Raw genomic sequence first — 13892 nt, forward strand, 5'->3', positions numbered from 1 at the left:
GGTCTTATTTTTGCTGAGTGTAAAAATCTTCTTCATCTTCAGCTACAAATAACATAATCAATCTGATTTTGGTATTGACTGTTTGTGGAGGTCCATGTTGAGAACCGTCTACTGTGTTGTTGGAAACGTGTGTGTGCTATTACCAGTATTTTCTCTTGACAAAACTCTGTTAACCTTTGCCCTGCTTAATTTTGTACTCCAAGGTCAAACTTGCCTGTTATTCTGAGTATCTCTTGACTTCCTACTTTTACATCCCAATCCTCTGTGAGGAAAAGGACTTTTTTCTTTTTCTTTTTTTGTTGTTATTGCTGCTAGTTCCAGAAGGTGTTGTAGGCCTTCTTCATAGAACCAATTCAATTCAGCTTCTTCAGCATCAGTTGTTGGGGCATAGACTTGGATTACTGTGATGTTGAATGGTTTGCCTTGAAAATAAACCAAGGCCATTCTGTTGTTTTTGTGATTGAACAAATGTACTGTATTTTGGATGACTCACAAGCAGAAATCAAGATTGCTGGGAGAACTATCAACAACCTCAGATATGCAGATTACACCACTCTACTGGCAGAAAGTGAGGAGGAACTAAGGAGTCTCTTGATGATGGTGAAAGAGTGGAAAAGCTGACGTGAAACTCAACATTCAAATAACCAAAATAATGGCATCTGGTCCTGTCACTTCATGGCAAATAGAAGGGGAAGTGGAAGCAGTAACATACTTTATTTTCTTGGCTCCAAAATCACTGCAGACATTAACTGCAGCCATGAAATTCAAAGACGTTTGCTCCTTGGAAGAAATGTTATGATAAACCTAGACAGATATTAAAGAGCAGAGACATCACTTTGCTGACAAAGTTCTGTATAGTCAGAGCTATGGTTTTTTCCAGTAGTCATGTGTGGTTGTGAGAGTTGGACCATAAAGAAGGTTGATCACTGAAGAATTGATGCTTTTGAATTGTGATGCTGGAGAAGATTCTAGAGAGTCCCTTGGATTGCAAGGAGATCCAACCAGTCAATTCTAAATATTCAATAGAAGGAGTGTTGCTGAAGCTGAAACTCCAGTACCTTGGCAACCTGATGTGAAGAGCCAGCTCATTGGAAAAGACCTGATGCTGGAAGAGATTCAAGGAAAAAGGCAGCAAATAAAAAGTAGGGTGCTTCTCACCCTTCCATCACCCATGGCAGATATTGCTAATTTTTTAAACACTCTTCCTGCTAAGTACAAATAAGACTTCAGAACAATGAGAGTCACTAAAAATCAAGTGGGAATAACACCAAAGATGAGCACTATTTTCTATTACAGACCCAGGACTGTGCCAGTAACTAACCTATTGCCATCCTACTTCACACTGTTTATATATTTCTTTGTGGTACTGGCTCTGGAATTCCATAAACCACATTTTTGCTCACTTATTGACTCCATCTCTTGAACAGGGAGGAGGAAGGGAGAAGACAAGGCTGAAAGAGACAAAAGGGCATTCTACCTGCTTGCTTTCTGTTCCTACCCATGGCCCTTTACCTAACAATGCTACCAATAGCTCCCAGTCACTCCTAATAGCACCCATTTAATCTTATTAGCATTTTTTCCCCCAACACTCACAAAACTAGTCTTATCACACATTTGTAAAACACTGACACCAGCATACCCTGGGCATCCTCCCCAAAGAACAGTTTGGGTTCTGGGCCTTCAGGGCTCCTTCTAGAATCTAAAACACATCAAGCTGCTTCCCCTCTCAAAGTAATGAGTGTCAGTTCTGCAGACTTTGTTTTCTAAGTTTCCAAATTCTATAATTCCTTCCACTTTAATTTGTGTCCTCAGCCTTAGGGTGATAGCTGATTCTTGGATTACTGATTCTTCTTATAATTATAGTAATATTATTATTTATTAAGATCTTTTAATGTGTCAGTTGCTGTTACTCATCCACTAAGTCATAGCCAACTGTTTGAAATCCCAGGGACAGCAGAACACCAGGCTCCTCTGTACTCCACTATCTCCTGCAGTTTGCTCAAGTTCATGTTCAATGTGTTGGTGGTGCTATCTATCTCATCCTCTGCAACCCCCTTCTCCTTTTTCCTTGAATCTCTTCCAGCATCAGGTCTTTTCCAATGAGCTGACTCTTCACATCAGGTTGCCAAGGTACTGGAGTTTCAGCTTCAGCAACACTCCTTCTATTGAATATTTAGAATTGACTGGTTGGATCTCCTTGCAATCCAAGGGACTCTCTAGAATCTTCTCCAGCATCACAATTCAAAAGCATCAATTCTTCAGTGATCAACCTTCTTTATGGTCCAACTCTCACAACCACACATGACTACTGGAAAAAACCATAGCTCTGACTATACAGAACTTTGTCAGCAAAGTGATGTCTCTGCTCTTTAATATCTGTCTAGGTTTATCATAACATTTCTTCCAAGGAGCAAGAGTCTTCACCCCATTCAAGGGATAGTTAATGATGACTTGGGGTAACTTCGAATGGCAGTACTTTCCAGTATCTACTTCAAAAATGACAGTAGCCCTTGGCAATGATGGTTTCTAGGAACTGCATCCATTGGTAGTTTTCATCTCTTCAAAAGTTCTCTATCCCCCGCTCAGCAAATGGCTCAGCTGTAGACTAAGTATTATCTGCAGGAAGGAACACACTTTATATAATTGGTTGAAATTTCTAGTGATACATTTGATACTATGAAATCTTTCAAGGGAATTACTGAAAGCTGTTGGTTTCAGAATTTTCTGTCTGGTGGGAGAAGGGGTGACAAAACCCTTAATGCACTGAAGGAGTAGCACAGGAGAGCTAAACTTTTATTATGCCAAATAAGGACACTGAAAAGCACATAAGAAAACTGATCTAGTAAATTCTCATTGCTTATAAAACAAAAATGCATTTTCCACCAAAAAAGTTGAAATCATAATCTAAAAAGGAAGGAGAGGTCTTTTAGTTAATATTTTTCACTTTGTGAGTAACTCAGTTGCTCATCTTTATTTTCCTCACACTTCCACCTATCGTTGGAATTTCATCAATGAGCATCAGTAATGTGTAGATGAGCACTGAGAAATATCCATGTCAGAACAAATATTCTTTATTTTTCTGCAAAACCACATATTTAGTATACTGTCATCAAGTTTCATCTATTTTATATGTCAGAATTGTTTAGGCTGAATGATATTGCAGTTTTTAAAACAACTTTATTGAGGTATAATTGATATGCAAAACTGCACAGGTTTAATGTATACAATTTTATGATTCGGGACCTATGTTTACATCTATGAATTTATCACCATAACCAAGGTAATAGGCATGTCAGTCACCTCTACAAGTTTCTATGTCAGTCACAGAAAGATAAATACTATATGATCTGCCTACATGAAGTATTACACTTAACAGTAGTCAAATTTCTAGAGATAGAGAGTATTTAATAGAACACTGTTTGACGAACGCTATGGTGGGGAGAGGGGGAATTTTCGGTTTAATGAATATGGAGTTTCAGTTCAGGAAGATGAAAAAATTCTAAAGATGGATGGTGGTGAAGTTTGCAAGACAGTGTGTGCAGAGTCAATACTGCTGAACTGTACATATAAAAGTGGCTAAAATGGTAAGCTTTATATTTTATTAAAATAAAAAATACTAAAAAAAATCATATATTCAGTATACTAAGGCGGAGATGACAGTTCTTTAGCCAATAAAAAATATTCCATTTTTCACTTGTCTAAAGTATTTTAAATATAAGAGATTTGTAATGATTTTGAGAAGGCATGACCTATTAAGTTACATTGAGGGGCCTTGTTTTTAAAAACAATCCAAGATGACATATGAAACAGGGTCCTTGTATCTCCACTGTGGCAACTAACAGATAAATAAAACATTTTCTTGAAATAAGATATCTTCTAAGCAATTTTATGCTGTAAGAACTGCAATCTGTTATATTCAGCTTTAAAAGAAAGAAGTGCACCAAAATGCATTTGTTATCCTCTAAAATTTGTCATAATCTCCATATAATAGTCATCAATTTTGGAGAATTATGAAACATTTGACGTATGGTTGATATCATAAAGTCAGTAGGTATATTCAAATGTTAGATGCTTAAGAAAGCTAACTGATAATTCTACCACACTGAAATGCCAATTATAAAGAAGATAATATTTCAAGAAGATAGTGTAATTTCTAGGAATAAGCACTATCTAATTAGGCTCTTCAGTTTGTAGAAGTAGTTGGGAGAAAGTATTTGCCCTTTCTACATCATTTACTCTGCAGCCCCTAATCTTGCCTGGAAAATCCCATAGATAGTGGAGCCTGGCAGGCTGCAGTCCATGGGGTTGCAGGGTCAGACACAACTTAGCAACTAAACAACAATGACAGCAATGGATAAAGACTTTTAGTGACAATTTTGTCTGGGAACCTAGAGTCAAAACTCAATGTATTAACATCATGACATTTAAAAAATTCAAAAGACATGTTCTTTGCCTCGACAATGTCAAATGTGAGAGTGTGATATTACACTATATATTTACAAGATATTACTGTTGGGGAAACTGTGTAAAGGGTGCACTGGATCTCTGAATCTAAGTTATCTCAAAATAAAACTTCTAATTTAGAAGAAAAGATACTTTGTAAACAACAGTCCATCTATAAAAACTCAATCTGCAACTTACAGTTCAATTATTGAAGAACCATGATTCTTAGAGAATTGCATAGCAGTTAGTAGCAAAGTTAACCTAGTCTTCCTGGCCTTTTTCTCTTCCTTCTGTAAGTGTTTAATAGTGAGAATTAGGGAAAAGGATGCTATTTAAAGAGTAGGTTGAGGCAGAATTTCATCATTTTTAAAAGTTGGTTTGCAATGTAAATATTTTCTCCTAATTTTTAAGAAAAAAAGTTCTTATCTTACCTGATCAGAAAATGGTAGAGATTGATACTGCTGATATCTTAATTTTTTTTTTTTTTGAAAAGTTTTAAAGGCAGGAAGATAGGTAGCTGGAAGGAATTTAAGCTGAATTACTTTGCTTTAACCTGGTCTCTGAGAAATAGTTATTCTTTTTGCTTAGATAAGTGGCTTATGTAGTAAAAGAAGAGATGGAAATTTCAGAGTGACTACTTAAACATTCTTTGGTGGAAAAAGAATCACAGTTACAAATAAAAATATAGACAAAGAGCTATAGAATTACTTGAGTAGGAATAATAATTTTCTTATTTCTTCTCAAAGATCACTATGACATGGTGTTCTTACTAATATTATTTTGAAATTCAAGGTAGCTATTCCTGTCCATCTGTCATTGTTTTCTCTACAAAAGTATCCTCATGATTTAATATATCCATAATCAGCATAACTGATAAAGGTGTATTTTGGTAGGAGCTCAGTATTCAAATCAAAAGCTTTTTTTTTTAAGATATACCAACACTACTTTTCTCAGACAATAAATTTATATGGCTTATGGAAGCACTAAAAGATTGTTGTTGATGTTCAATCACTAAGTCATGTCCAACTGTTTATGACTCTATGAACTGCAGGACACCAGGCTTCCCTGTCCTTCACTATTCCCAGGAGCTTGCTTAAACTCACATCCATTGAGTCAGTGATGCCATCCAACCATCTCATTTTATGTTACCCTCTTCTCTTCTTGCCCTTAATGTTTCCCAGTGTCAGGGTCCTCTCCAATGAGTCAGCTCTTAACAACAGGTGGCCAAGTATTAGTGCTTCAGCATCAGTCCTGCCAATGAATATTCAGCATTGATTTCCTTTAAGTTTGACTGGGTTGATCTCCTTGCTGTCCAAGGGACACTCTAGAGTCTTCTCCAGCACCACAGTTCAAAAACATCAATTCTTTGGTACTCAGCCTTCTTTATAGTCCAACTCTCACATCATTAAAGATTTTCTTTAATGTCATAATTTTACTTTGGTATTTTTAACAGTAAATAATTTAAGTGCATGTTACCATGAACTTTATACTTAGAGACTGAATATACACTGCCTTTGTGTCATTATGATTGTTACATGTTGTACCTATGGTTATAGCCAGGAGCCTGTTGTAGTGGAGAGAGAATTTGTGAGGCTATGAACTCACTTTAAGGCATTAAATATAAAGGAGAAAGAAATAGTCTGAAAGGTACTCTGAAAGAGAAAATAGGACTTACTTTTGAAACAAGGTAATGGGGTAAGTTCAGGTTATTGTTTCTGTTCAGTCACCCAGTCGTGCCCAACTCTTTGAGACCTCATGGACTGCAGCATGCCAGGCCTCCCTGTCCCTCACTATCTCCTGAAGTTTCCTCAGGTTCATGTTCATTGCATCAGTGATGTCATCCAGCCATCTCATCCTCTGACACCCTCTTTTCCTTCTGCACTCAATCTGTCCCAGCTTCAAGGACTTTTCCGATGAGTCAACTTTGTGCATCAGATGACCAGAATACTGGAGCTTCAGCATCAGTCCTTCCAGTGAAAATTCAGGGCTGATCTTCCTTAAGATTCATTTGATCTCCTTGCTGTCCAAAGGACTTTGAGAAGTGTTCTCCAGTACCACAGTTCAAAGGTATAAATTCTTTGGTCTTCTGCCTTCTTTATGGCCCAGTTCTCACAACCATACATGACCATTGGAAAGACCAAAGCCTTGACTATATGGACCTTTGTTAGCAGAGTAATGTCTTTGCTTTTCAACATGCTCTCTAGGTTTGTCACTGCTTTCCTACCAAGAAGCAACTGTCTTCTGATTTCATGGTTGAAGTCATAGTCTGTATTGATTTTGGATCCCAAGAAGAAGAAATCCATCACTACTTCCACCTTTTCCCCTTCTATTTGCCATGCAGCAATGGGGCCAGGTGCCATGATATTAGGTTTTTTTTTAATATTTAGTCCTAAGCTGGCTCTTTTACTCTCCCTTCACCCTCATCAAGAAGCTCTTTAGTTCCCTTTTCCCTTCTGCCATTAGAGTGGTATCATCACCATATCTGGGGTTGTTGATGTTTCTTTCACATATCTTGATTCCAGCTTGTAACTCATCCATCCCAACATTTCTCATGATGTGCTCAGCATATAAGTTAAACAAACAGAGTGACAGCAAACAGCCCTGCCATACTCCTTTCTTAATCTTGAACCAATCAGTTGTTCTATTCAGGATCCTCACTGTTGCTTCTTGACCTACATACAGGTTCTCAGGAGACAGGAAAGATGGTCTGGTATTTCCCCCTCTCTCAGAGCTTTCCACAGTTTATCATGATCCACACAGTCAAAGGCTTTAGTGAAACAGAGAGAGATGCTTCTTTCTGAAATTTCCTTGCTTTCTCTTAATCCAGTGAATGTTGGCAATTTGATCTCTAATTCCTCTTCCTTTTCTAAACACAGCTTGGACATCTGTAAGTTACTGGTTCCCATAATGCTGAAGCCTAGCATGCAAGATTTTAAGCATGAACTTGCTAGCATGGGTTATGAGTGCAAATGTCTGATGGTTAGCACATTCTTTGGTACTACCCTTCTTGGGAATTGGGATGAGGATTGACCTTTGCCAGTCCTGTGGCCATTGCTGGGTCTTCCAGATTTGCTGACATAATGAATGCAAAACCTTGATGGCATTCTCCTTTAGAGGTCTGAATAGTTCTGCTGGAATTTCATAGCATCCACTAGCTTTAGTAACAGCAGTCTTTCTAAGGCCCACTTGACTTCACACTCCAGGATGTCTGGCTCTGGATGACTAACCACACCATCATAGTAATCCAGTTCATGAAGATCTTTTTTATACAGTTCTTCCACGTATTGTTTCCACCTCTTCTTGATCTCTTCAGTGTCTATTAGGTCTCTACCATTTTTATCCTTTATTTTGCCCATTTTTGGGCAGAATGCTCCCTTGATGTTTCCAATTTTCCTCAAGGGATCACTAGTCTTTCCTCTTTTGTTCCTTTCTTTTATTATTAAGCATTGTTCATAGTAAAAAGCCTTCTTGTCTCTTCTAGCTATTTTTTTTAAACTCTGTGTTTAATTGGATGTACCTTTCTCTCTTTCCCTTGCTTTTTGCTTCTCTTTGTTCTTCCACTATTTGTGAAGCCTCCTCAGATAACCTCTTTGCCTTCTTACTTTTCTTTTTCTTTGGGATGGTTTTGTTCACTGCCTCCTGTACAATACTATGGATCTCTGTCCATAGTTCTCCAGGCAAACTGTTAACTAGATCTAGTCCTTTGAATCTATTTGTTACCTCTACTGCAAATTCATACAGTATTTGATTTAAGTCATACTTGGCTGACCTACAGTTTTTCCTAGTTTTCTTTAGTTTATGCCTGAATTTTGCTATGAACAGCTGATGATCTGAGCTGCAGTCAGATCCAGGTTTTGTTTCTGCTGACTCTGTAGAGCTCCATCTTTGGCTACAAAAAATATAATCAATTTGATTTCAGTATTGATAATTTGGTGATATCCGTGTGTAAAGTTGTCTCGTATTGTTGACAAAGGGTATTTGCTAGTGCATTCTCTTGGCAGAATTCACTTAACCTTTGCCCTGCTTCATTTTGTTCTCCAAGGCCAAACTTGCCTGTTACTCCAGATGTACCCTGACTTCCTACTTTTGCATTCCAATCCACAATGATGAATAGAGCATATTTTTTTAGGTGTTAGTTCTAGGAGGTCTTATAGGTCTTTATAGAACTGATCAACTTCAGCTTCTTCAGCATCAGTGGTAGGGGTATAAACTTGGATTGCTGTGATGTTGAATGGCTTGCCTTGGAAATGAACTGAGATAATTCTGTCATTTTTGAGTTTGCACCCAAGTACTGTATTTCAGAATCTTTTGTTGATTATGAGGGCTACTCCATTTCATCTAAGGGATTCTTGCCCACAGTAGTAGATCTAATGGTCATCTGAATTAAATTTGCCCATTCCCGTCCATTTTAGTTCATGGATTCCTAAAATGTTGATGTTTATTTTACTATCTTCTGCTTGACCACGTACAATTTTCCTTGATTCATGGACCTAACATCCCAGGTTCTTATACAATACTGTTCTTTGCAGCACTAGATTTTACTTTCATCACCAGACACATCCACAACTGAGCATCGTGTATACTTTGGCCCAGATGCTTCATTCATTCTGGGGCTACTGGTAATTCTCCATTCTTCCCCAGTAGCATATTGGACACCTTTAGACCTGGGGGACTCATCTTTTGGTGTCATATCTTTTTGGCCTTTTATGTAGTTCATGAGTTTCTCATGGCACATATACTGGGGTAGTTTGCCATTCTCTTCTCCAGTGGATCACGTTTTATCAGAACTCTCTTCTATGACCCATCAGTCTTGGGTGGGCCTGCATAGCTTCATTGAATTACGCAAGCTCCTTCATCACAAAGCAGTGATCTATGATGGCAAAGTTCAAGTTAGGGACACACTAAAAGAGGGTGTGGTTTAAGACCCATCAAAGTTAGTTTAGAGAAAAAAATTAGTTACATTTTAACATGTTGATTTTAAGGTAGCAATATTTTATACTTAGGTAATTCAAGTGTGGAAGATATCACACTGACATGAAGAAAATGGGATAAACCTACAGAGGAGATCAGATAAGCACTGAATATCTAAATATCAAAATTGAATACCAAACAAATCAAAGGTGAGAGAAATGAAGCAAAAAAGAAAAGGCACCATCAAACTTCAGAGATTAAAAATGTACAGACATCAAAACTAAGAAGGAACTTTGCATATGACTGGCCATTAACATCCAAGGCTAAGGGCATAAAAAAATGAGAATGATTTTTCTTTTGTTTCAGTGATATTCTGTAACTCTTAGTTCTATATCTATGCAGTTGAGCCAGCAGTTGAGTTGCATTATTTTCATATGATGAAGAAAAATGAGAAAGGAACAAAGTAATACTTAAAATTGCATTTCCTCTTATTATGTAATAAAATAATAATAAGAAACCAAATATCATTTTCTATGAAAGTCATGAATATTTCTAGAGTGCATTTTCTGATACAGAAATGTTGTATTTGGTAATTTTTATTTGTGACAGTTTACTTACTATCAGGTGTAAGTTTTTCTCAAAGCCATCATGCATATATGTTCTTTTCTACATTTATAAGCTACAAAATAAAATCTTACCCTATGGCTTGTGCATGTGATTAAATTACTGCTAGACAGAGCAGATTGAATAGCTGAAACCCAATTAGTTCATGCGAAAGCTGAAGCTCAAATACTTTGGCCACCTGATAGGAACAGCTGACTCATTAGAAAAGACCCCGATGCTGGGAAAGATTGAAGGCAGGAGGAGAAGGGGACGACAAGTGACAAGATGGTTGAATGGCAGCACTGACTGAATGGACATGAGTTTGAGCAAACTCCAGGAGATTGTGAAAGACAGGGAAGCCCGGCCTGCTTCAGTCCCTGGGGTGGCAGAGTCAGACAGGACTGAGCGACTGAACAACAACAGCAGCAACAATTAGCTCATATATAATACAAGTTGAGTATTTTTAGCTTATGTTGAATTGGATGTGGATGTATAAAGAAGACAGAGCCTTTGAGGAAGCAAAAAATGAGAAAGGAATTTTCCAGTTCTAAGTTCCAGTAGCACTTCCCAAGTGCAGTATTATTTTGTGATGCATCAAGTTTAGCTCATATGCTAGTTATTTTTCATGTGCATGTGTGTTATTTCTCCATTGCAACAGTAACCTAGTTGAGAGCAAGGACTGTCATATACATATTTGCTTTGAAAGCAGATGCACTGATGATTGAGAGCGCAGATTTTTGAAGCAAGCCTTTCTGAGTTCATATATTATGGTTTCATCATTTTCTTGTTTGCAACTTAAGGGAAATTTTATTTTGTCACTTCCTCAGTTTCTTTATCTGTAAAAATTGTAAATATTAGCTCACCCACCCATAACATTATTTTCAGCAGCTTGGTACATGGGGTCACAAAGAGTCAGACATGACTGGGTGACTGAACAACACCAAGAAGGATCACATAAATGTTATTTATCACCATACCTACCATATTTCTGGCTTGTGAGAAAAGAATGATGGAGAGAAAATATTAGTTATTAAAACCAATGGGATGTATGAATGTCATGACTTATTAAGGAACAAAGAAATAGGGCAGTGAATCATGATAGCAGGCAGTATAAGATCATAGTTAAAATCACTGCTCTGCAAATATAAGGCCTTGGGCAAGATGATAATATTTTAACTCCTCTAAACTTCATTTTCATCATCTATAAAGTGGTGAAAGCAATAGTACCAATGCATAAATGAGTATGTCTATTTTTATCTTAGCAGAGTGCCTGGCTTACTATAATCACATATGCAGCACATGTTGACTAGGATTAACATTATTTAGTTAATAATTTTTCAACACTGGGGATATTGGCTTATAGTAATACCATTTTGCTGCTGTTGTTCAGTCACTCAGTTGTGTTCAACTCTTTATGAATACCATTTAGAAAACCCCATAGTTTACTTAATTGTGTATCAAGTTGCAATACGATTTTCAATATGTTTATGTTTGCCTCAAGGACATATATGATAGACTAAAAAGAAAAAAGCAAGAAAATAAGTTGGTTGAATTTCCATGTATACAAATAGCTATTTAAAGTTTATTTCATGAGCATGCAAGACAAAAAATCTGAAGTCCTAAATGCCTGAGAAATTTATGAAATTTATATAAGTGGAAAAACATCATCTGTCATAGATAAATTACATTAACTCTGTGAACGGGAATTTACTTTATTGAATTATTAATTTAGATTTAAATTAAACCATTTACATTTATTTTACATTTATGAAAAAAATGATGAAGGAAGCTGATACTGTTCCCTGAATAGAGTATACAATAAGCCTCACTATATATTAAGTTGGCTAATAAGTTCATCCAAATTTTTCCATAAGACGTTATAGGAAAGCCTGAACAGACTTTTTGGCTAACACAGTAAATGCCTTGTAGGGTACATCGACCTTGTAGAGTAGAAGAGTGAAAAAGCTGGCTTATAACTCAACATTTGAAAAACTAAGATCATGGCATCCAGTCCCATCACTCCATGGCAAATAGATGGGGAAACAATGAAAACAGTGACAGACTTTATTTTGGGGGCCTCAAAAATCACTGCAGATGGTGATTGTTGCCACAAAATTAAGACACTTGCTCCTTGGAAGTAAAGTTATGCAAACATAGACAATGTATTAAAAAGCAGAGATATTACTCTGCAGAAAAAACTCTGTATAGTCAAAGCTATGGTTTTTCCAGTAGTCATATATGGATGTGAGAGTTGGACCATAAAGAAGGCTGAATGCAGAAGAATTGATGCTTGTGAACTGTGGTGTTGGAGAAGATTTGAAAGTCCCTTGGACTGCAAGGAGAACAAAACAGTCAATCCTAAAGGAAATCAATTCTGAATATTCATTAGAAGGACTGATGCTGAAGCTGAAGCTCCAATACTTTGGCCACCTGATTCGAGGAGCCCACTCATTAAAAAAGACCCTGGTGCTGGGAAAGAATGAAGGCAGGAGGAGGAGGGGATGAAAGAGGATGTGTTGGTTGGATGACATCATTGACTCAATGGATATGAGTTTGAGCATGCTCCCCGAGTGGGAAGGACAGGGGAGCCTGGGTGCCATAGCCCACGGGGTAGCAAATAGTCAGACACAACATAGTAGCTTTAAATCTAGGTAAAATTAAAGTAAATGAGCATTTTCACTTCCATTAAAGTGAAAGTTTCAGTTGCAGCCAACTCATTGTGACTCCATGGGCTGTAACCCACCAGGCTCCTCTATGTGATCTCCCAGGCAAGAGTACTGGAGTGGGTTGCCATTTCCTCCTCCAGGGAATCTTCCTGACCCAGGGATCAAACCCAGGCCTCCTGCACTTCAGGCAGATTATTTACCAACTGAGCCACCAAGCAACTCTGCATTTTATTATAGTTTCATATACTTTTTTTCTAGATTCTGTATTCTTTTATTAGTGCTTACTACATGTGAATATATGCAATATTAATATAAGGCTCTCTAGAATTTCTAACCTAACTGAGGGAAAGAGAGTCCTATAAGACATGTTCAAGTTACATACTGCTCTCCACACAATGCAGCATTTTGTGGAGTGCAGCTCCACACCCTACTCTCAACACAGTCCAGGTTGAACATGATTTTCTTGCACAAAATAGCAAATAAATTTGTAAAAATTTAGGCCAAATATTCTAATGTAAAATTGGCTCTGATAAGAAAATTATACAATTAAAAAAATAAAAAATAAAAAAATAAAAAGTCTTGTCATTTTCAAAGGAAGGTAGTTATTTTGAGAGTACAGGTGATTAAATCAATATACATAGGCATATTTTATCTGCTTTCATATCTGTATTTTAATTCACATAGTACATTAAAATATGTGTATATATGTATTTGAAACACATTATATACCTATATGTGCATATACATGTATAACAGATAGATGTGTGTGTATGTGTGGAGAGAGAGAAAGAGAGCACTTCTCTCATCTATGAGGTGCAGAATTGATTTTCTTTGCTTTTTACCAAGAAAAATGACAAGTGAAAAAATAAGCAAGCCATACTTTAATATGCAGGTCAGGAAAACCTCAATATCAAGATTAATTATGTGCTGTAGTGTGATTCCTTTGGGTTCATCTTTGAAACTCCCACATTTCAATATTAGAAACATTGGAAAGAAAACTTTATCCAAGTATATTAAAGGGAGAACTGACCCAGAAAAAAGCACATGCTACTGTGAAACATTCTGATTTGGTTTCCCAGACATTTAATATCCATTCAGAGAGGAATAATTCCTTTGTACCTAAGTGAATGTGTGATGTATTTTGTCTTCTAGGACACTGTAGTTCCTTTTTATTCCTGCCAAATATCAATCTTGTTGTCTTATAAATAGGATCACAACAAAAGCCAGCTGACAAAAGGTACTCTACACAATTCCTCAGTAGTTTTGGAA

Source organism: Cervus elaphus, chromosome 15 (assembly GCF_910594005.1).
Source record: "Cervus elaphus chromosome 15, mCerEla1.1, whole genome shotgun sequence".
NCBI lineage: Eukaryota > Metazoa > Chordata > Mammalia > Artiodactyla > Cervidae > Cervus > Cervus elaphus.